The 23,226-nt window shown below is 43.5% G+C and overlaps 1 long non-coding RNA gene across 1 annotated transcript in view; it reads left to right on the top strand.

Moving 5' to 3' along the window:
- Positions 1-557: 557 nt before the first annotated feature.
- Positions 558-23,226, top strand: part of LOC132206322 (uncharacterized) — a 218,044-nt gene continuing 195,375 nt past the window's right edge. The window contains exon 1 of the long non-coding RNA XR_009442973.1: positions 558-590. This is a non-coding gene — a long non-coding RNA (uncharacterized LOC132206322). The remainder of the gene's footprint in view (positions 591-23,226) is intronic.

Here is a 23,226-nt window from a genome sequence, read left to right as displayed (position 1 = left end):
ATCTACCTACTAACCTCATCCCACCTCCTTGTCCTGTCCGTCTTCCCTGGACTGACCTATCCCCTCCCTACCTCCCCACCTATACTCTCTTCTCCTATCTTCTTTACTCTCCATCTTCGGTCCGCCTCCCCCTCTCTCCCTATTTATTCCAGTTCCCTCTCCCCATCCCCCTCTCTGATGAAGGGTCTCGGCCCAAAACGTCAGCTTTTGTGCTCCTGAGATGCTGCTTGGCCTGCTGTGTTCATCCAGCCTCACATTTTATTATCTTGGGAGAGAGAGCCGTTTTGGTTTGTGATACACGAGACGAGGCTGTCTATGCCTTTCACCCATCGGTAGCTCTCCTCCTGTCCCTGCCTCTGCCTCTAAGCACACACACTGCCAGGCATAGTCTTCCTCCCTCTCTGTGTGTGTGTGTGTCTCTCTCTCGCTTCAGCTCCTAAAACCTAAGATGCATCGGATATAAAAACACGCATATAAACACACACACACACACACACATCAACAAGCCATGGGGAAAGATCAGGAATTACTGCAAGCTGTCAAAACCGAAGATGTAGCTGCAGTGCAAAGGCCGAAACAAGGCAAAGCGAGTGAGTACCCTTTACACACCGTTCCATTGGCTGATGTGAATGTGCCTGCGTTTTTTTGTGTGTGTGTGTTTTGCAAATGTCCTGTTATTGTGGAGTAGGAGGGGACGGAGTTTGGTCTGTTGTTCAATATGGGCTCTCCTATCTTGACCGATGCTGTTAGCGACTCTTGATACAGTGCAATCGGTGGGAATGTAGCATTAGCCTGAATAGTGCGTTCTCTCTCCCTCAGACAGCTCCCCTGCATCCCTTAGCTTCACAAGCCGGCGCTTTCTGCTCCTAACAGCGCAGATTGAACGTTGAGGATTGATAAGGTCAATACTGGGAATCCTAGATTCCCTATCAACCGGGCAAGAGATTGCAGATAATAAGATGTGAGGCTGGATGAACACAGCAGGCCAAGCAGCATCTCAGGAGCACAAAAGCTGACATTTAGGGCCTCGACCAGAGGGGGGGTCAGAGAGGGGGATGGGGGGAGGGAACTGGAATAAATCGGGAGAGAGGGGGAGGCGGACCGAAGATGGAGAGAAAAGAAGATAGGTGGAGAGAGTGTAGGTGGGGAGGTAGGGAGGGGATAGGTCAGTCCAGGGAAGACGGACAGGTCAAGGAGGTGGGATGAGGTTAGTAGGTAGCTGGGGGTGCGGCTTGGGGTGGGAGGAAGGGATGGGTGAGAGGAAGGACCGGTTAGGGAGGCAGAGACAGGTTGGACTGGTTTTGGGATGCAGTGGGTGGGGGGGAAGAGCTGGGCTGGTTGTGTGGTGCAGTGGGGGGAGGGGATGAACTGGGCTGGTTTAGGGATGCGGTGGGGGAAGGGGAGATTTTGCAACTGGTGAAGTCCACATTGATACCATATGGCTGCAGGGTTCCCAGGCGGAATATGAGTTGCTGTTCCTGCAACCTTCGGGTGGCATCATTGTGGCAGTGCAGGAGGCCCATGATGGACATGTCATCAAGAGAATGAGAGGGGGAGTGGAAATGGTTTGCGACTGGGAGGTGCAGTTGTTTGTTGCGAACTGAGCGGAGGTGTTCTGCAAAGCGGTCCCCAAGCCTCCGCTTGGTTTCCCCAATGTAGAGGAAGCCGCACCGGGTACAGTGGATGCAGTATACCACATTGGCAGATGTGCAGGTGAACCTCTGCTTAATGTGGAATGTCATCTTGGGGCCTGGGATGGGGGTGAGGGAGGAGGTGTGGGGACAAGTGTAGCATTTCCTGCGGTTGCAGGGGAAGGTGCCGGGTGTGGTGGGGTTGGAGGGCAGTGTGGAGCGAACAAGGGACTTGGAATCTCCAGCATCTGCAGTTCCCATTATCTCAAGAGATTGCAGATGGTTTGTAGCGAATCCACGGTTGAGATACAACGCACAGAATCAGTTAGTATGAGGGGAAAGGTGGTTCTGGAGGTTTGCACTGTGCTGTTTCGGCAAAAAAAGTGCCCGACCAGAGAATATCAGGCCAGTGACTAAGATGGTTAAACAGCTAATTCTAGTGGAAAGCTGTCAAGAAGGTAATAGCTCAGAGTCTCGCTTCTGAGGAAGTGCAAACTGGAGATCTTGTTTGACCCACTCTGTGCAGGTTGTTGCTGCTGTGTTGCAAAGAGAGCCTAGAGACGTGAGGGGGGACTCGGATGTGACAAATGCAGTGACTCCACACCCGGGCAGTGGTTTGGCAACATGATTCGGACCCCGTTAGCTTGCAGCCCTCTGGCGCTGTTCCCTGACTGCCGGATGCTCACTGGCTCGCACGCCCCAAACGACCGGGGCTATTTTAAATTTAACCCATTGATTGATGGGCTGACAAGTGCCAGTTGATGACAAAGCAATAGATGCTGCAGATCTGGTAATTCGAAGCAGTTTTGCTGGGAGACGCTTTAAATGATAGATTTCAATTCTAAAATTAACCAGGATTAAACGGGGGAGACCTCGAGCTGGCTGATCTATGATGTAGTAATAACAGTATTTTCGGAAAGATTGTCTGAGACGCAGGAGTGATGTCTCTCCCAGCTATCCTGGCTGCAAGGAGGAGGAAAAGGCAACCCTTTCCGAACAAGGCACAGTGAGGATTTCTGAAACATTTCTGTCTCGCTTAACTGGAAACTTGATAATGTACGCCACAATGTGGGAGGGGGAATCTTATTCAGTTCTATATTTGCCTAAAGCTTCACTCCAGATATTTTGTTAAAAATAAAAGAATAATGGGATTTGAAGGGTACGCTGCGAGTAAATCGTGGGAAAATGTTAATTTATTTTGATGTGACTTGCTCCTACATGAGTAAAACATATTGTGATTAAGGATGATGGAATAAACTAAAAGCATTATTTGCCAGGATGAGATTCTGTCATAGTCTGGAGATGCGCTGCTCTGCTATCCAGTTATGAAGAGCTGCTGTAGTTGTGTTCTACAAGACTCCAATTGTTGGATGCAGTGGAAGTCTTTGAGGAGAAGACACCATGTCCCTTTAAAAATAGTTTCTTACTGATTTATCATGTCACACACAGTACTTTGATTTGTAATTTTCTGGCTTATTCTCTGGTGTTGAGAACCTTTGTGGGTTGACTCTCCCTTTGACCTCATGATCCCTGTTGAGTTTAGATTTTGAATGCGTGGCCTGTGCATTTGTTGGATTTCTCTCTATTGGTTCTCTAAGTTCACTGACTGAATGCAACACTGTATCAATGTTTACCAATAATGATCATATCTGTGATGATGATGCTATTTTCCTTGGGACAGATAATGAAAATCTCCATGCTTCACAAAGTCTGTCTTTGTGTCTATTGGTGCTCCATAATTGGTGACCATGCCTTCAGCTGACAATGCCTTAAGCTCTGGAATTTCTTCCATAAACCTCACCACTCCTTTACCACCCCGCCCCCCCCGACCATGTTCTCCTTTACATTATTGGTTATAAAATACCAGAGCGGTGACTTGTGTTGATATTGCCAGTGTCACGTTTGATTAGATCATTCCTCCTATGAAATATTGTGAGACATTTTACTTTTACCAATGCAAGATGCATACATGCTGTTGTTATTAGACAATAAATCGAGGTGGGAGGGTGCGGTATCATTGGGTTTTAAATGGCTGGAGAGGCCTAACGCCAAATACCCAGCAGGCAGCTGTGTTGGGGCTGGGTTTGAGGGTGGGGTGGCAGATGGTGACTGTCTCTTCTAAATTAGCCCATGCTCCCATTCGAGGATCATATGTAATGCCTTGCTTATCACCAGTCTTCAAAATTCTGACAACACCCCAACTCCCCAACATATCCTCACTAGGGCCTACCAATTCTTCTCACTTGGTGAGCTGAATCTGGAACAATTGTCCAAGTCCCAAGTGCAATACCAGTAATGACCACGTCTTCTGGTGGTGCTGCTGGTACAGTGCTGGAATGCTGCCAATCTCTTACTGGCCTGAATCTCTCTGAGGCAGGACATCTTCATGTGTAAGCGGAGCAATCAACCCATCAGATGGTTGCAGAGCTTGGCAGACTTCCCCACCTCTGTGCTTTTAGTCAAAGAGGTGGGGAACCCAGAGTCTTGTGTAATTCAGCCCTGAGGCAGTTGACCCTTACTTGCCTTCTGAAGTAGTATAGCAAATAGTTCATAAAAATGGGCAATAAAATGGTGACTTTGCCAGCATAATCCACATAATTAGAACTTTTCTTTATTAAATTGGGAACTCTGTGTGGTGTGTGCAATGCTAATGGAAGTACAGATCCTGGCTAAGCCCAGTGTTCTGTCTCCACCTCCCATGATAATACAAGGTACTGACTGATTGGTTTCTTGGCTGAGACTGTGGTCACTTACTTTGCAGCCAAAAACACGAAGCAGTGTTTTTAGGAGAGGATGGGACAAAATATTTAGAAGAGTGTCGAGAGGGTCCATAAAGTTTTGCAACTGAAGATATAAAAGCTGCTAGAGTTTAAAAATAACTTGGATCTGTATTTGAACTAACATTAATGTCGAGGGCCAAGAGCTGGAAAACAGGATTCAACTTGATAATTTTAATTTGGCTGGCAAAGATGCGCTGGGCCAAATGCTCTCCTTCCATTGCTGCAAATTTCCACGATACTCCAAAATCATGTCAAAGATTTCTGCAGAAGGGTCTTGGCTTGAAACATCAGCCTTCCTGCTCCTCTGATGTTGCTTGGCCTGCTGTGTACATCCAGCTCTACACCTTGTTATCTCTATTGTAGAGCATCTATGTGCCCCACTGTTATTTTACTATCATGCCAGATGTGTAGTACGTGATTTCTCTGCAAGTTGGTATGACAAATTAAAATGATGAGACATTTTTATTCTCTTAATGATAAAACTCAAAATTCCAACTGCACCTATGTCAACTCCTGTGCTGTGACATGTCTTTACAGATTGAAAGGTGCATTTTATTTCAGTTGGGATGATTCTTGGATTTCTGCCAGAATTCAGCAGTTTGAGGTTTGCTGTGACAATTCCATGCCTTTTGACCTTCAACACAATCACAGTGAAAATGACGTGGAAATTACAATATGGATACTGTGTGTGTGTGTGTGTGTGTGTGTGTGCACCTTGTGATATTTGATATAATCATTTGATATTATCAGTGGCGTTACTTTGGAGAGGTTTTGGTCTCCCCTTTGAATATTGAAGTAGAATGTAAAGCTCTTCCAGAAGTTTCGCTAATGACATAGAGCATCAGTCTGATGAAAACCTACCTCTTCCCCTTGCTACTATCTACTTGTTATTGCAGTATCAGTTTCTGAGACATGCCTTAGAATCCATTAAAGACGTGAATAAAGGCAAACAGTTGCCACTCACTCTAACCAACGTTTTTGTATAAAGATTTTACCCTCTACATGGACATGAGTCTTAATCCCATGTGCCCACTCTGTTCCAGTGAATGCTTTATTCATCCTTACTTTGACCACTTGCTTAACCTATTCCGAAATATTGACTTGGCTGCCTGTTCAGTCATTAATTCTGGTTGCACATTTTGAACTCTATGTGTTTGATGCAGCAGTTGGAAACAAGGGCTTGTGCTGCTTTAGTTATACCATCAATAGAGACTTTAAATAGTCATGAAAGAAAGGAAGAACTGGCACTGAATAAATTACCTGGGGTTTTTTTGTATTCATTCTTAGAATGGAGCTGCTGCTGGCTGGCCAGTATTTATTGCCCACTCATAGCTGCCCTTGACAAGGTGTTGGTGAGCTGCCTTCTTGAACCATGGCTTGGAGGGCAACTTGCAGGTAGAACATAGAACATAGAACAGTACAGCACAGAACAGGCCCTTCAGCCCACAATGTTGTGCCGACCATTGATCCTCATGGATGCACCCTCAAATTTCTGTGACCATATGCATGTCCAGCAGTCTCTTAAATGACCCCAATGACCTTGCTTCCACAACTGCTGCTGGCAACGCATTCCATGCTCTCACAACTCTCTGCGTAAAGAACCTGCCTCTGACATCCCCTCTATACTTTCCACCAACCAGCTTAAAACTATGACCCCTCGTGCTAGCCATTTCTGCCCTGGGAAATAGTCTCTGGCTATCGACTCTATCTATGCCTCTCATTATCTTGTATACCTCAATTAGGTCCCCTCTCCTCCTCCTTTTCTCCAATGAAAAGAGACCGAGCTCAGTCAACCTCTCTTCATAAGATAAGCCCTCCAGTCCAGGCAGCATCCTGGTAAACCTCCTCTGAACCCTCTCCAAAGCATCCACATCTTTCCTATAATAGGGCGCCCAGAACTGGACGCAGTATTCCAAGTGCGGCCTAACCAAAGTTTTATAGAGCTGCAACAAGATCTCACGACTCTTAAACTCTTAAAACTCTTAAACTCTTAAACTCTTAAACTGGTGGTGGTATTCCCATAAATTTGCTGCCCTTATCCTTCTAGATGGTAGTATTTATGAAAGTGTTGGTTTCTAAAGAGCCTTGGTGAATTTATGCAGGGGATTTTGTAGATGATGTGCACAGCTGCTACTTCCCATCACTGGTGGAGGGAATGAATTTTTCTCGCTGTTGCTTTGTTAACTGTAGCAGTTTGCTGTGCCTAAATTGACTGCTGCATTTCCTGACATTGCAATAGTGACTACACTTCCAAAATATGAATACTGCTGAGAAAAGGCATATTTTGCACCAGTTTTTCAACTTGCACTTAACAGGACAATTCACATCAAATACAATGTAAAAGGATCAACTATTATAGTAAATAAGAAGTGAGTCCTGGTGTTTTCCCTGTGGAAACACCTCAGAGTCCACTGTAATTGCTTTATTCATCTTTACTTCAACCATTTGCTGTACCTGTTCCTAAATATTGATGTGGTTCCACTTCCAAATGAATCAGCACTCTCTTTGTGTACAGCTTTTCCCTTCACTTCTTGCAAATTGCCCCAATAAGTGCAAGATGAAAAGGATAAACAAAAATGTATTTTTTTCAAGTTCTGTATTACCAACTGATGACTGCCAAAATACTTCATTGGCTGTAAAGTGCTTTGGAATGTCCTGAGGCCATGAAAGGGAAGAAAGAGAAGGCTTTCTTTCTTAACATTGTGCATTTCACAGCTTTAGGATATCCCAAACAACTTCTGGCCAAGAGAATAGTTGAGAATTGGAGTCACTGTCGTAATGTGGAAACACGGCAGTCCATTTGTGCACAGTGAGATCTCACAAACGGCAACATCACAGTGACCAGAAAACCCCTTCAGTAATATCAGTTCAGAGCTTAGTATTGACCAAAACACCAGGATAACTGTGCTTGACAACAGAGGCATTACATTACCTGAGAGGGAATACGAGTATTTAACAACTAGACACCTGAAGCCACAATTTCAATGGGTAGAGTGTTGGTTCGAATGGTATCATCCAAAGGCCAGCACCTCCAACAATGGAGCACTGGGTATGTTAGCCTAGATTTTCTTCTCAGGTCTATAGATCCTGACTTGAACAATGACATTCTGTCTTAACGGTTGGAGTGAAACCCACTGAGCTGCAGCTAATATAGAACATAGAACATAGAACAGTACAGCACAGAACAGGCCCTTCAGCCCACAATGTTGTGCCGACCATTGATCCTCATGTATGCACCCTCAAATTTCTGTGACCATATACATGTCCAGCAGTCTCTTAAATGACCCCAATGACCTTGCTTCCACAACTGCTGCTGGCAACGCATTCCATGCTCTCACAACTCTCTGCGTAAAGAACCTGCCTCTGACATCCCCTCTATACTTTCCACCAACCAGCTTAAAACTATGACCCCTCGTGCTAGCCATTTCTGCCCTGGGAAATAGTCTCTGGCTATCAACTCTATCTATGCCTCTCATTATCTTGTATACCTCAATTAGATCCCCTCTCCTCCTCCTTTTCTCCAATGAAAAGAGACCGAGCTCAGTCAACCTCTCTTCATAAGATAAGCCCTCCAGTCCAGGCAGCATCCTGGTAAACCTCCTCTGAACCCTCTCCAAAGCATCCACATCTTTCCTATAATAGGGCGCCCAGAACTGGACGCAGTATTCCAAGTGCGGTCTAACCAAAGTTTTATAGAGCTGCAACAAGATCTCACGACTCTTAAACTCAATCCCCCTGTTAATGAAAGCCAAAACACCATATGCTTTCTTAACAACCCTGTCCACTTGGGTGGCCATTTTAAGGGATCTATGTATCTGCACACCAAGATCCCTCTGTTCCTCCACACTGCCAAGAATCCTATCGTTAATCCTGTACTCAGCTTTCAAATTCGACCTTCCAAAATGCATCACCTCGCATTTATCCAGGTTGAACTCCATCTGCCACCTCTCAGCCCATCTCTGCATCCTGTCAATGTCCCGCTGCAGCCTACAACAGCCCTCTACACTGTCAACGACACCTCCGACCTTTGTGTCGTCTGCAAACTTGCTGACCCATCCTTCAATCCCCTCATCCAAGTCATTAATAAAAATTACAAACAGTAGAGGCCCAAGGACAGAGCCCTGTGGAACCCCACTCACCACTGACTTCCAGGCAGAATATTTTCCTTCTACTACCACTCGCTGTCTTCTGTTGGCCAGCCAATTCTGTATCCAAGCAGCTAAGTTACCCTGTATCCCATTCCTCCTGACCTTCTGAATGAGCCTACCATGGGGAACCTTATCAAATGCCTTACTGAAATCCATATACACCACATCCACAGCTCGACCCTCTTTACAACTTTTCTAGTCACATCCTCAAAAAACTCGATAAGGTTTGTAAGGCATGACCTACCCCTCACAAAGCCGTGTTGACTGTATTTGATCAAGCCATGCTCTTCCAGATGGTCATAAATCTTATCCCTCAGAATCCTTTCTAACACCTTGCAGACGACAGACGTGAGACTTACTGGTCTATAATTGCCGGGGATTTCCCTATTTCCTTTCTTGAAGAGAGGAATGACATTTGCCTCTCTCCAGTCCTCAGGTACGACTCCAGTGGAGAGCGAGGATGCAAAGATCTTCGCAAGTGGCGAAGCAATTGCATTTCTCGCTTCCCAAAGCAGCCGAGGACAAATCTGGTCCTGGCCTGGCGACTTGTCAATCTTAATGTTTGACAAAATTTTCAGCACATCAGCTTCCTCTATCTCTATCCATTCCAGCATGCACACCTGCTCTTCAAAGGGTTCATATCCAATGATTGATCTGTATAGTGAGTGAAAGGAAAATGGTGTAAACACCACACTGTGCAGCCTGCTCTCATTCACTCACTCGGAGCAAATTTTCAGAAACTTGCCAGTAGATAGTGAGTGCACCTTCTTATTAAGCTGCTGCTTGTAGCCGCTCCTGCCAGGAGACCTGCTGTCATGGTGTGCCAATTCTGTCTGTCTTATGCCACCCTCATACATCGGTTGTGGTTTGTTGGCAGCCATTCTGTGACACCACTCTGTGACCTGTTCCTGGGAAGATAGGGTTCTCCTGTGAGGAAAGGTTGGATCTGTACCAGTTGGAACTTAGAAGAATGAGAATTGATCCTATGGCAATATATAAAATCCTGAGGGGACTTGATACATTGTGTACAGGGAAAATGTTTCCTCTTGTGAGGGAATCTCAAAACAGGGGGTACAATTTAAGAACAGGAGGTCTTCTTTCTATGATGGAGACAAGGAGGATTTCCATCAGAGGGGTATGGGTCTGTGGAATTCTCTTCCCCAAAAAGTATTGGCGGCTGTACCATTGACTTTATTCTAGGTTGAGTTAGATGGTTTTTTGATAGATGTGGGAGACGAGGGGTTGGGGAAAAGGGACAGAGGGGCTTGAGTCCACAAGCAGAATAGCCACTGAATGGTGGAGCAGAGTTAAAGGGCTGAATGGCTTTCTGTTGCTCTCAAATGACATGTTCCTATATTCCGTTCTAACATCCATCATCCAACTGCACATAGGTTGACCCCTCTTCCTGCTGCTGGCCAGATCTCTCAGCTTGTAAGCTCAGATCAAATAGCCAAAATTGTGACTCTTTTTTTGTGGGTGTCACTTATTAAACTTGGAGAGAGGAAAAAGGAGTATATGAGTACCTTTTGTTCTTCTCATTTTAGATTCAATCTTTTTATAATATTTCTGAGAACTGCTTGAGAAACAGAGTCATAGAATCATACAGCATGGAAACAGACTCTTCAGTCAAACCAGCCCGTGCCAAACATATTTTCGAGCTAAACTAGTCCCACCTGCCTGCTCCTGGTCCATAACTCTCCAAATCTTTCCTGTTCATGTACGATTCTAAGTGTCTTTTCAGTGTTGTAGCATCTAACTCAGGAAATGAATAGTTTTTTTGTGGGTGCATGTGGAATGTACTGTATCATGGTGAGGGAAAGTAAAAGGTGTATTCAGATTGAGGAAATGAATGCTGGCCTGAACAAAATTGGTTGCTTTGTATGGCCTTATTGATTTTGCTTGCCTCTCGTACCTTGTCATAAAACTGCTTATAACTTCAAGGAAGGCGAATAGCAATTGCTGTGGGTTTTGCAGAACACATTGTAAGTACATACAGATTTATTTTTTTAAAAAAGCTATTAAACCAAAGAAATGGAATTGCACAATAAATCAGAAAGTAACGTGGCAGCCTAGCTGCTTGTTGAAGCACTTAGACTTTGTATAGATGGCTTTGTGCTTTGCCATCCACTTTCCACAATGGTTAAAATCATAAAATTGTACAGCACAGAATGAGTCCATTCAATCCATTATGCCTGGGTTGACTGGCGGAAAGAGATTTCTGATCTGCCCCACTTCCCAGTCTTTTCTCTGCACCACTGCAAATATTTCCCATTTTAAACTACTTCATTCCTCCTGCCTCAGAGCATCTTGCTTTCATTGTGCTGCTTGGGTTGGCCTAGAAACACTATTGGCAAAGTGGGTGGCAAGAGAGGTGATTCATTCTGAATGCCTCTTTTTAAAATATTATTTATTTATTGAATGTGGGCATCACTGATACGGGGCCAGCATTAATTGCTCATGAGCAGATGCTCCTGAGCTGCCTTCCAAAACCACAGTATTCCCAAAGCGATGATAAGGAGGGAGCTGCAGAATTCTCAATCAGTAAAGATGATGGAATGGCAACATTTTCATGTCAGGATTGTGTGTACATCCGAAGATTGGAGGGAAACTGAGAAGTGATGCCCCCATGTGCCTGCTGTCCTTGCCCTGCTGGTTGGTAGATGTTGTGGGTTCTGGAGAAACCTTTGAAGAAATGTTGTTGCGTTACTGCACTGTATCTTGTAGATTCCAGTTGGAGCATCCACTTTAAGGCATCTACTTGCATCCTCATTCGAGATTCTCTATTCTGAGTGTAGGGAGCCACTTACTATGCTAGTATTGTATGGTGCTGACTGTTTACAAGCTGCCAATCAAGATGAAGTCATGGAGAAAAGAAATAGCTGTGATGTGAAGGTACATGACAGATTCCATTGTTACTGTATTGGCTTAGTAGAAATATCACCATTGAGTCAAAAGGTTGTGGATTCAAGTCACACAGCTGGAGAGTATCAGAGAGGGTAAGTGAAGAAGGGTGTTCCTCATGACTGGAGATTGCAGAACCAAAGGTCACAGACTAAGGATGCACAGTAGAACGAAGATGAGGAGAAATGTCTTCGCCAAGAGAATGGTGAGCCAGTGGAATTTTCTATCATTGAATATTTTTAAGACAGAGTTAGATATTGTTCTTCGAGCTAAAGAGATCAAAGAATATGGGGAGAAAGCAGGAACAGGCATGAGCAGGCATGCTCATATTTTATGGTGGAGCAGGCTCAAGAACTGAATGGCCTACTCCCAGTCCAATTTTCTCTGTTTCTATGTTAAATTGGGAAAGGGGAATGGATAATCCGGTAGTTAATTAATTATTGCTTTAAGCATAAAATTAAACTGAACATTTATAACTCACTGACCTAGTTCCAAACACACATAAATAGGATTCAGACTTGATTGATATTCCCCAATAAGGACAAACCAAAGTGCTTTGAAACAGACAAAGTGTAGTCACTGCTGTAACAGAGAGAATGTATTTACATAAGTTCCTCCAAACAGGAAATTTACTTGCATGAGCTCCCACAAACTGTAGTGTGATAATGACCTGATAATCACTTTTAGCAATGTTGATAGTGAGATCTCACCTGTTTTTCCTCTAAAGAATACCATGTGATTTTTTTTACTTCCACCTGGGAGAGCAAACAAAGGTACAGATTTATCACCAATGCAGCACAGCAGGACAAGAAATGAGAATTGTTACGATTCCAGCTGCTTCAGCAAGTGGAATAGTCAAACCCCAGAATAAAACCTGCCTCGCTAGATCTTTTTCCCCTTTGTCAAACCTTGTGGTCTTTCACTGAAACATAAGCACATCAGACTACAGATTAGATTTTACCAATAAAACAGAAGTTTATTACATTGAAGAAATAAAATAAACCAAAATATCAAATATAGCAGTTTCAAAAATTTCAGAACACATTGCAAAAGAAAGTTACCCATGAGAACTTTCCCCTTGACTACTCTCAAACTTAAAGCTTAGCCTTCCTCAGTATTTTCATAGTCTGCAGAATTCTAACAAAATACTTTAACTGTTCTAAACAAGAGATAGAAGTTACAGAGACAGAGACTGCATTGTTTTAAATGACAAAGGAAATGCTTTTGTAAAGCGCAAAAAGTGTAGCAATGAGATAAGTACAGGAATAAAAGATGGATCCAGAAAAGGTGTGAATGCTTTCAACAGTTCCATTACCAGCAGCTTTCCAATACAGCCGAAGGCAACATGTTGCTTTATTCTGAAACCTCAGCCAAGATTGCTTCTCAGTGAATCAGTCATGAAACTCTCTGAGGAATACTACAATATGATCAGTGTTACTGCTGTGGAATGCCTACTGAATGTTTAATGTTTAACCACACATCCATAAGGCAGCCCCACAGTCAGTGCACCATCCCTTTCCTACCATACTACATGGGCTAGATATAGCTTTCACCTCAGTGGGCAAGAACTTAAATCCAAAAACCTTACAACTCAAGAAATAAATAGTGTTAAAAACCAAAAGAACTGTGGATGCTGTAAATAAGAGACAAAAAACAGAAGTTGCTGAAAAAGCTCAGCCGGTCTGGGCAGCATTTGTGAAGAGAAATCAAAGTTAAGGCTTCAGGTCCGGTCACCTTTCCTCTGAAATAAATAGTATTAGTCACTGATGTATAGCTGACAGTAAAATTCGGCCTTTTTCTCTCCATAAATTCTGCCAGGCCTGTTGAGTTTCTCCAGCGCTTGCTGTTATTTCAGATTTCCAGCATTCTCAGTATTACGCTTTCAATGTAGGCGTCAGCTGGCATACCCTTGGAGGTGTTTGTGTTCTGTTTAGACCTCCCCAATATGAAAACATGTATATGGACATGTGGTTATCTTAGGAAATGATGTTGAAGCATCCCCTAGGCAGGGATGTAAGATGTAGCAATTTCCCCAGATCTTTAACTCCTGCAGCGAGGCGCCAAGAAGCTTTGCCTAGATTTCGGAATGGGCTACAACACGGAAAATCTCCTATACTGTCTGTAATGAATATAGTATCCATTGTTCATCAATTCTGGAGAGGGATTCAGGAGATGAGATTTTTATGACTAAGGCCTGTGCTCAATTGAAGTGCAAAATACTGAGTTTAAATTCCTTTCCTTGTACATTATTTTCATGTAACTGCAAAATGAATTTGAGATTTCCCATGTATACGAATGATAAACATGCAGCTCTGAAGATGTTGAAGAAATTCACTTTATTAAATAGTGCTCCCCATCAATATTTGCGAGTGAAAATGGATTCTAAAGTGAAATTTCATATCCTACTCAAACAGTGCTGTGTCCAAGGGCACAATTAACTTGTATTCAATGCTTGTCTTTGGGCAAATAATGTGCACAACAGAATCATTGGTTGTTTCCCTTCCGGATCAGAAGCACCTCTGTTAGTCCTCTTTCTCTTCTACAATGTCTAAAACTATACAGTCTGCTCCCAACAAAGTTTTTTCATTTATTCTTCTTTTGCTGGTGCTATGATTCCAGCTGCTGTTGTTACAAGCCAGGCCACATCCTAGAATGAAATCTGACTTGATTATCAATTTTTCTTCAATTTAGTGTGGCAGCCTTTCACTAAAACATAAGCACACAAAGCTGCACATTTGGTTTTAACAATAAAACAGTTCATTGCACTAAAGAAAGTAAAATACAATAAAGCAAACCAAACTAACTATATAACACAGTTTGAAAGGTTGCAAAACACAACAAAACAGCATCCCATGTACTCCCTAAAACAGTCACTTTACAGTTACTTAACAATCTGGAGCGGTTTTCTTTCTCTATCAAATCTGCATGTTAGATTTAACTGCTTCTGCTCAGTTTCTGTCCCTCAAATTGTGGGGTCTTCCTCCTTCACCATTCACACAACTGAGAGTTTAGACTTCCTCAGTGTTTTACTAATCCACACGGTTCTCCCCAGACATTCCAGCTCTGGAAGTTTCGCTAACTACACCCTTTCACAAAAATAGCTTATTTCCGAAGCCACTCTGAACAGTCTCCATTTCTAGGATAGATTATACTTGGTTCTGACCCCAGCTGAGTTGAGAGTATGACTTGGAGGGGAACTTGTAGCTGATAGAGTTGCAAACCATGTGCTGCTCATTGCTCCCCCCAGTATCTGGAAACATACGCTGTGCCTCTAAGCTGATCAGTATTGTATCATTTATTGTGTATCCTATTGACTAGTTTGCCCTCCCCAAATGCCTTACTGCACATTCCGGCAGATTAAATTCTATTTGTCCCTTTCTGTTAACCGATCAGCCCATTGTTACTATATTCCAAGTCTGCAGCTTTCTTCCTCTTTATCAACCATGCACTCATTTTTAGTCTATCATCTGCAAATTTTTAATGGTGCCCTCTGCACTTAAGTTTGCTTCTTTGCTATATACCATGAAAGGGAAAGGACCCAATACTGAACCCTGTGGAATCCCAATAGAAATGACCTTTCAACTACAACTACAGTGAGCATTCCCCTTTGTCTGCAGTCACTGAGTTTATTTTGTTCCATTTGCTACTTTCCCTCAGATTCCATCACCACCTTCTGTTTTGACCAATTCATCATGTGGGAACTAGTCCAAAGCCACCTTAAAACCTACGTAAGCTGCATCAAATGCTCTACTCTCCTTGACCCTCTTTAACACCAATTCAAATTGGTGCGGCACAGTGACTCTGTGGTTAGAACTGCTGACTCACAGCACCAGGGATCAGGGTTTGATTCCAGCCTCAGGAGACTGTCTGTGCGGAGTTTGCACACTCTCACCATGCCTGTGTGGGCTTCCTCCAGGTGCTCTGGTTTCCTTCCACAGTCCAAAGATGTGCAGGGTAGGTGGATTGGCCATGCTAAATTGCCTATGCGAAATTACCCATAGTGTGCAGGGACGTGTAGATTAGGTGGATTAGCCATTGGAGATGAAGGGTTACAGGGATAGGATAGGGGATGTGTTGGATGGGACGCTGTTTGGAGGGTTGGTGTTGACTTGATGGGATGAATCGCCTGCTTGCACCCTGTAGGGATTCTATGAATCCTGCAATTCAAATATAGAATCAAGTTCATCAGACACAAATGAAATCAGAAAATCCCAGAACTGCTCAGAAGGTCTGGCAGCGTCTGTGGACAGAGAAACAGAATTAATGTTTCATTAACCTGTCATCAGAAGTCCAAAGATAGGTCCATTGTGCTGAATATTTCCAGCGTGTTTTGGTCTTACTTTAGATTGCCAGCATTTGCAGTATATTGCTGTTGTACTACCCAGACGTGATCACCCGTGAACAAATCCACACTGAGTGTATTTAATTACAAATCGGTAGTTATTAGGACAAGTGACATAAAGTATTGCCAAAAAGGCAGCTTTAAGGAGGAAAGAGTGAAAATGGAGGGGCATGGGAAGGGAATTCCAGAGATTCGGGCCTAGGCAGCTAAAAGTTGGAGGAGGGGCGATGGTCTCGTGATATTATCGCTGGACTGTTAATCCAGAAACCCAAGTAATGTTTTGGGGACCTGGGTTCGAAACCCACCACGGCAGATGGTAGAATTTGAATACAATAAATATTTGGAATTAACAATCTAATGATGGCCGTGAATCCATTGTCGATTGTTGGAAAAACCTGTCTAGGTTCACTGATGTCCTTTAGGAAAGAAAACTGCATTCCTTACCGAGATAATAAAATGTGAGGCTGGATGTCATCCAGCCTCACATTTTATTATCTTGGAATCTCCAGCATCTGCAGTTCCCATTATCTCTGCATTCCTTACCTGGTCTGCCCTACATGTGACTCCAGACCCACAGCAATGTGGTTGACTCTTAACTGCCCTCTGGGCAATAAGGGATGGGCAATAAATGCTGCCTGACCAGTGACGCCCTCATCTTGTGAATGAATAAAGAAAAATGCAACAATGTAAAATTAGACAGAGATAGAAGTTACAGAGACAGAGACTGCATTGTTTTAAATGACAAAGGAAATGCTTTTGTAAAGCGCACAAAGTGTAGCAATGAGATAAGTACAGGAATAAAAGATGGATCCAGAAAAGGTGTGAATGCTTTCAACAGTTCCATTACCAGCAGCTTTCCAATACAGCCGAAGGCAACATGTCGCTTTATTCTGAATAATATCCACTGAGAAACCTCGCCAAGATTGCTTCTCAGTGAATCAGTCATGAAACTCTCTGAGGAATACTACAATATGATCAGTGTTACTGCTGTGGAATGCCTACTGAATGTTTAATGGATATTTTAGTCTCCTGATCAATGGATGTAACAGGGATGCTCTTGAACTCTCCTTGTTCATTCCTCAGTGGAAAATGTTGGGGAAAGAGCACAAGTTTTATACTCTATCAAATCTTCACACCTCGTAATTCCATTATTGGAGCTTCATTCTTGAAACCAGATAGAAGAATGTTTTATTAATATAGATGCTACATAGCCACTAATAAATCTAACAGGAAATTCAGGAGAAGCAACTTTGCCCAGAAAGTGGTTAAAATTTGAACCAGGAAGAGTGGCTGAAATGATAGCACAGATACTTTTTAAGAGGAAGCTAGAGGAGCACATGAGGTAAAGGGGATGGTAAGGTTAAAAAGGGGTAGAAAGAGTCTTGTGTGAAACATAGATAACATCATGAGCCTGTTTCTGTACTGCAAGCTCTGTTTGTTAAGCATTGACTTCAGAATTAAGCACAGTCTCTCCAGAAAAGGCGATTGTTTAGAACAGTTAAAGGAATAAGTTGTCTCAGAGTAAGGGTTATTATTTGTGAATCTTTCAGACCCCGAGTATTTTGTTAGAATTCTGCAGACTATGAAAAAACTGAGGAAGGCTAAGCTTTAAGTTTGTGAGTCGTCAAGGGGAAAGTTCTCATGGGTAACTTTCTTTTGCAATGTGTTCTGAAATTTTTGAAACTGCTGTATTTGATATTTTGGTTTATTTTATTTCTTCAATGTAATAAACTTCTGTTTTATTGTTAAAATCTAATCTGTAGTCTGATGTGCTTATGTTTCAGTGAAAGACCACAAGGTTTGACAAAGGGGAAAAAGATCTAGCGAGGCAGGTTTTATTCTGGGGTTTGACTATTCCACTTGCTGAAGCAGCTGGAATCGTAACAATTCTCATTTCTTGTCCTGCTGTGCTGCATTGGTGATAAATCTGTACGTTTCCTGGCTGTAACCGTACCAGGAAGTTCAAGAGTTCAGTGAAATGATGCTTCATTATTAGCATCAACTTCCTCAGGAATACACCACACAGAAAACATTTCCCGAATTCATAGAATGTCTTCGTGGACAAAGTTGGATCAATGGTTGTTTTAAATTTGTTCTCCACTATGGAAAGTGGAGTGTTTCTCATTCGAACTGTGTATTGTGAAATAGTGGTTAGCTGCTGCTAGTTGTAAGTTATTATTTCATTAACATGAGAGTTCAATATTCCAGCCATTGTACCTTGCATTGTTTTCACTATTATTGTGGTTAACTCATGTGTTTCTGTTTAAAGTGGCATTTGATGAATGCTTGTGGACATTGTTCACAGGGAGTAAGCAATTTAAACTCCTTTAAACACTCTACATAGTCACTATTAACCAAGATAATTCGTTGTATGGGTAAACCTAATGAGAAAATATATGTACTAATTTATATTTGTGTATATAATATTTATACATATAATATTTTATATATTACATATATATAATATTTATATGAATATATTTGTGTGGTTGCATTACCCGAAACACTACTCGGGTAGTGTCTCCCACCCATCCTCCTCCTCGAACCAAAAAAAAAGTTTCTGTGCGACAGAAGGTAACTAGTTTATTTTTTATTCTTTATTTTTAAACAGTCTCTTTGGGAATTTAGAATAATGGGAACGGAGGTCAGGGCAGTTGAATGCTCCTCCTGCAGAATGTGGGAGCTAAGGGTCACCACTAGTGTCCCTGCTGACTACATCTGTGGGAAGTGCACCCAACTCCAGCTCCTTGAAAACCGCGTTAGGGAACTGGAGCTGGAGCTGGATGAACTTCGGATCATTTGGGAGGCAGAGGGGGTTATTGGGAGGAGTTCCAGGGAGGCAGTCACTCCTCAGGTACAAGAAAAAGGCAGATGGGTTACATTCAGGGGCCGGTAAGGGAACCGGCAGGCAGAGCAGGGATCCCCTATGGCCATTCCCCTCAACAATAAGTATACCGTTTTAGATACTGTTGCGGGGGACAACTTACCAGGGGAAAGCAGCAGGGCACAGGTCTCTGGCACAGAGTCTGTCCTTGCTGCTCAGAAGGGAAGGAGGAAGAGAAACAGAGCAGTAGTCATTGGGGACTCCATAGTTAGGGGGACAGATCGGAGGTTCTGTGGGTACAAGTGAGATTCATGGTTGGTGTGTTGCCTCCCAGGTGCCAGGGTGCGTGATGTCTCTGATCATGTTTCTGGGATCCTTAAGGGGGAGGGGGAGCAGCCCCAAGTCGTGGTCCACATAGGCACCTACGACATAGGTAGGAAGAGTGATGGGGATTTAAGGCAGAAATTCATGGAGCTAGGATGGAAGCTTAGAGCTAGGATGAACAGAGTTGTTGTCTCTGGTTTGTTGCCCGTGCCACGTGCTAGGGAGAGAGAGGAGTTGAACATGTGGCTACAGGGATGGTGCAGGAAAGAGGGTTTTGGATTCTTGAATAATTGGGGGTCTTTCTCGGGTGGGTGGGACCTCTACAAGCAAGATGGTCTTCACCTGAACCAGAGGGGTACCGATATCCTGGGGGGGAAATTCACTAAGGCTATACAGGTGGGTTTAAGCTAATTCAGCAGGGGGATGTGAACCAAAATTGTAGTTCAAGCATAGAAAAGGTTGAGAGTAGGGAGGTCCAAAATAAAGTTTCAGGGACGCAAGACGGCACCGGCAAGCAAGCAGTTGGTTTGAAGTGTGTCTGCTTCAATGCCAGGAGCGTCCGGAACATGGTGGGTGAACTTGCAGCATGGGTTAGTACCTGGGACTTCGATGTTGTGGCCATTTCAGAGACATGGATAGAGCAGGGACAGGAATGGTTGTTGCAGGTTCCGGGATTTAGATGTTTCAGTAAGAGCAGAAAAGACGGTAAAAGAGGGGGAGGTGTGGCATTGTTGGTCAAGGACAGTATTACAGTTGCAGAAAGGATGTTTGGAGACTCGTCAACTGAGGTAGTATGGGCTGAGGTTAGAAACAGGAAAGGAGAGGTCACCCTGTTGGGAGTTTTCTATAGGCCTCCGAATAGTCCCAGATATGTAGAGGAAAGGATAGCAAAGATGATTCTCGATAGGAGTGAGAGAGACAGGGTAGTTGTCATGGGGGACTTCAACTTTCCAAATATTGACTGGGAACACTATAGCTTGAGTTCTATAGATGGGTCAGTTTTTGTCCAGTGTGTGCAGGAGGGCTTCCTGACACAGTATGTAGACAGGCCAACAAGGGGCGACGCCACATTAGATTTGGTACTGGGTAATGAGCCCGGCCAGCTGTTAGATTTGGAAGTAGGTGAGCACTTTGGTGATGGCGATCACAATTCTGTTATGTTTACTTTAGTGATGGAAAGGGATAGGTGTATATCACTGGGCAAGAGTTCCAGCTAGGGGAAAGGCAATTACGATGAGATTAGGCAAGATTTAGGGAGCATAGGATGGGGAAGGAAACCGCAGGGGATGGGCACATTAGAAATGTGGAGCTTATTCAAAGAAAAGTTCCTGTGTGTCCTCGATAAGTATGTACCTGTCAGGCAGGGAGGAAGCTATAGAGTGTGGGAGCTGTGTTTTACGAAGGAAGTGAAATCTCTGGTCAAGAGGAAGAAGAAGGCTTATGTTAGGATGAGTGATAATGGGAACTGCAGATGCTGGAGAATCCAAGATAACAAAGTGTGAAGCTGGATGAACACAGCAGGCCAAGCAGCATCTCAGGAGCATAAAAGCTGATGTTTCAGGCGTAAAATGAAGGGTCTAGATGAAGGGTCTAGGCCTGAAACGTCAGCTTTTGTGCTCCTGAGATGCTGCTTGGCCTGTTGTGTTCATCCAGCTTCACACTTTATGTTAGGATGAGATGTGAAGGCTCAGTTAGGGCGCTTGAGGGTTACAAGGTAGCCAGGAAAGACCTGAAGAGAGAGCTCAGAAGAGCCAGGAGGAGACAAGAGAAGTTGCTGGCGGATAGGATCAGGGTAAACCCTAAGGCTTTCTATAGGTACTTAAGGAATAAAAGAATGACGAGAGTAAGATTAGGGCCAATCAAGGATAGTTGTGGGAAGTTGTGTCTGGAATCAGAGCAGATAGGGGAAGCACTAAATGAATATTTTTTGACAGTATTCGCTCTCGAAAACGACAATGTTGTCGAGGAGAATACTGAGATACAGGCTACTAGACTAGGTGGGATTGAGGTTCACAAGGAAGAGGTATGAGAAATCCTACAGAGTGTGAAGATAGATAAGACCCCTGGGCCGGATGGAATTTATCCTAGGATCCTCTGGGAAGCCAGGGAGGAGATTGCCGAGCCTTTGGCATTGATCTTTAATCGTCATTGTCTACAGGAATAGTGCCAGATGATTGGAGGATAGCAATTGTGGTTCCCCTGTTCAAGAAGGGGAGTAGAGACAACCCTGGTAATTATCGGCCAGTGAGCCTTACCTCAGTTGTTGGTAAAGTGTTGGAAAATGTTCTAAGGGACAGGATTTATAATCATCTAGAAAAGAATAATTTGATCAGAGATAGTCAGCACGGTTTTGTGAAGGTAGGTCGTGCCTCACAAACCTTATTGAGTTCTTTGAGAAGGTGACCAAACAGGTAGATGAGAGTAAACCGGTTAGTGTGGAGTCTATGGATTTCAGCAAGGCGTTCGATAAGGGTCCCCAAAACAGACTATTGTACAAAATGCAGAGGAATGGAATTGTGGGAGATATAGCAGTTTGGATCGGAAATTAGCTTGCTGAAAGAAGACAGAGGGTGGTGGTTGATGGGAAATGTTCATCCTAGAGTCCAGTAACTAGTGGTGTACCGCAAGGGTCGGTGTTGGGTCCACTGTTGTTTGTCATTTTTATAAATGACTTGGATGAGGGCGTAGAAGGATGGGTTAGTAAATTTGCAGACGACACTAAGGTCGGTGGAGTTGTGGATCGTGAAGAAGGATGTTGTAGGTTACAGAGAGACATAGATAAGCTGCAGAGCTGGGCTGAGAGGTGGCAAATGGAGTTTAACGTGGACAAGTGTAAGGTGATGCACTTTGGTAGGAGTAACCGGAATGCAAAGTACTGGGCTAAGATTCTTAGTAGTGTAGATGAGCAGAGAGATCTCGGTGTCCATGTACACAGATCCTTGAAAGTTGCCACCCAGGTTGACAGGGGTGTTAAGAAGGCACACAGTGTTGAAGCTTTTATTAACAGAGGGATCGAGTTCCGGAACCAAGAGGTTATGCTGCAGCTGTCCAAAACTCTGGTGCGGCCGCACTTGGAGTATTGTGTGCAGTTCTGGTCACCACATTAGAAGAAGGATGTGGAAGCTTAGGAAAGGGTGCAGAGGAGATTTACTAGGATGTTGCCTCGTATGGAGGGAAGGTCTTACGAGGAAAGGCTGAGGGACTTGAGGCTGTTTTCGTCAGAGAGAAGAAGGTTGAGAGGGGACTTAATTGAAACATATAAAATAATCAGAGGGTTAGACAGGGTGGATAGGGAGAGCCTTTTTCCAAGGATGGTGACAGCGAGCACGGGGGGCATAGCTTTAAGTTGAGCGGTGAAAGATATAGGACAGATGTCAGAGGTAGTTTCTTTACTCAGAGAGTAGTAAGGGAATGGAATGCTTTGCCCGCAACGGTAGTAGATTCGCCAACTTTAGGTACATTTAAGTCATCATTGGACAAGCATATGGACGTACATGGAATAGTGTAGTTTAGATGGGCTTGAGATCGGTATGACAGGTCAGCACAGCATCGAAGGCCGAACTGCCTGTGCTGTAATGTTCTATGTTCTATGTTCATTCATATGATAAACTGAACCAAAAATGGTGAACAGATTGTGGATCTACTTCCCCTTGTGGATAGTTTTATCAAAGATATGCACAATGTAATTTTTTTGAATCATGACATTTTCACTGAAATTCTTGAAATTCTGGCCCGTTCTGCTGGGACAGATGGACAGTGACCACACCTTGGTATTTAATTAATTCCCATTTCATTGCAAAGAATCCAGAGGCAAAGAAGTAGTTCCTCACTTTTATTTCGTGAGTGCTGCTCAATCCATTCAGGATTTGTTTAGTTCCAAAAGAGTCAGTATTGATTAAGCTTCCCCTATTATGATAATGTCATGTCATAAGGACCTGGGCCGTGAGAATGGGTCTGGATCTCAAAGGAGATGTTTCTACCTTCTAAGACTTGCTCATAATGTTTGAAACAATGTTTATCATTCCAATGCAACTTCTACTTGGTTACTGTCGTGTAATAACCTGTATCTAGTTTAAGACAAGAGCTCCTCGAGTCCCATTTTCACATTGAGGATATCCTTCCATTCTAAGGTCATAGGTGGGATGTTTGCTGATGATTACACACTGTTGAGCAGCATTTGTAATGCTCCAGATACTGAAATGCCCATTTGCAGCAAGACCTGGACAAGGTCCACTCTCGGTAAGTAAATGGCAAGTAGCGTGGGCGCCACACAAGT

This window comes from Stegostoma tigrinum, chromosome 35 (genome assembly GCF_030684315.1).
Source record: "Stegostoma tigrinum isolate sSteTig4 chromosome 35, sSteTig4.hap1, whole genome shotgun sequence".
Classification (NCBI taxonomy): Eukaryota; Metazoa; Chordata; class Chondrichthyes; order Orectolobiformes; family Stegostomatidae; genus Stegostoma; species Stegostoma tigrinum.
This window is presented reverse-complemented; position numbering and strand designations above follow the sequence as displayed.